This window comes from Cyprinodon variegatus, unplaced genomic scaffold (assembly GCF_000732505.1).
Source record: "Cyprinodon variegatus isolate N-32 unplaced genomic scaffold, C_variegatus-1.0 Scaffold191, whole genome shotgun sequence".
Taxonomy (NCBI): domain Eukaryota; kingdom Metazoa; phylum Chordata; class Actinopteri; order Cyprinodontiformes; family Cyprinodontidae; genus Cyprinodon; species Cyprinodon variegatus.
The window spans coordinates 1,087,050-1,088,891 of NW_015150644.1; positions in this window are offsets into that span (position 1 = coordinate 1,087,050).

The following is a 1,842-nucleotide window of genomic DNA, read 5'->3' on the forward strand; positions in this document are numbered from 1 at the left end:
AGGGAAAAATATCCAAAATACAAACACAGAAAGTCAGGATCTAGGGGAGATCAGGGAAAAACACACATGAGGAGCCAAGGAAAGACGAGGAACCAGCCCTGAGGAACTGCACAGGGAGAGTATATACGGGAGACAGAACAAAGAATGGACTAATGAGCTGATTGGGAGCAGGTGTGGATGGAAGCAGCTAGAAGGGAGCCAAGGGGAAAGGAAACAAACTCAAGGGAGCAACAGAGAGTAACTGAAGAAATACAAAGCACACAAAAATATAACTAAAAACAACTAGAATAACACAAAATGTAAATGAACCCAATGAACTCAAAAACACAGAAAGACAAGAATAAAAAGTATAACCGAAAACTATAAAGAAAAATTAAACAGAACAGAAAAGTGCAGTCATGACAGGTGCAGCTTTATGCATGCAATAGAATTCCTCCATAATGTCACCTTTTTCCATCCGTTTATGTGGAATAAAATAACTGGAAAGACCTTTTTTTTTACCGTCAGCTTAAAGGAATGTTTTAAAACTGAAAAACAAACCTATTTCAGGTTTGTAATTATGGTACTCTGATTTTAGATGACTTTTATATTGCAGTAAAATACGTATATAAAAATGTATACAAAGGAATTTGGATGCATTGTTTGTTTTTTGATGACCTTCTAAGCAGTAATCTGTTAAATGTGTGTTTTAAATTGCTTTATGGCTGAAAGTGTTTAGTAAACAGAGAACTTCCTCAAAGCTCAGCTGTGATTCTGTGGGAAGCAGCGACCTCTAGCGGTTTGCTGTGGTTTTAGTTCTTGTTTGCAGCTTAGATTCACACATCTATCAATCAAAATAAAGAAAATCGACGTAGGCTTTCATAGAAAAATCATAAACATTAAAACATCCGCAGTGTTTATTTGCATTCCTTCTGTCGCACCCCCCCATCCCAACACAAAAACATGTTTTGTCCTGTTTTGCAGCAGCAGGTCTTCCCTCTGTGCTGTCTTGAGATGTAAGCTGGATTGGAGAGCGTCCATAAGCAACAAATGTAGAGTCCTACCACAAGTTTTAATTAGATTACATCATTGACTATGTCATTTTAACCTAACTATATTTTAGTCTAAACAGTTTTTAAAGAAATTCAACACGATGCGTCTGCAGGGTTCCTCCTTCTTCTTCATGATCCTGATTTTTTCTCTGGTGTTCTCTAATAACGAGTGACCAAAAATACTAACTGCTAAATGCTAGAATGATGAGAGGTCAACACTTTATTTTCTGTAAGGACACAAGTTAGACCAGTACTAACGCAGCTGTTTTTACAGAATCACTGCTGTGTCTGTTTCTTATTGCATTGGCTCAAAAAGGGATTTTTCTGTTGCATCATGGGAAAATTAAAAGAAAAAGAAGTTTTATTGTCAATGTACAGCATAAAACAAAATGTTTTTTTGGAAGCATCCCTTTTTTTAGTCAGATACAATTTAAAAAAGATAAATAAATGGTCTGTGTTAAGATTAGTGCAAAACAAGTGTGCAATAGTCCATATCTCAGACTTTGAGGTTGTGGTGCAGCAGTTTGTTTTTCACCACTGTTGGGAAACAGCTGTGTTTGGGTCAGCTGGTGCGGACCTTAGGCTCTGAGTCTGCCTCGGGGAAGGCTGGTAAAAAGAGAGCATTGTTCCGGATCCTTCTTGCCCAAAGAGAGTAATATCCTCTATTCCACAGCGGGGAGCCATGATTCCCTGCTCTGGTTTCGTCTTGGATGCAGTGCAGCAGGCATGGCTATACGTCCAGGATGCTGTCGGATGTTTTTCATTAGAGGTGGAAGGAGTTGGTTCCTTCTTAGGTTTCTTAAAAAGAAAG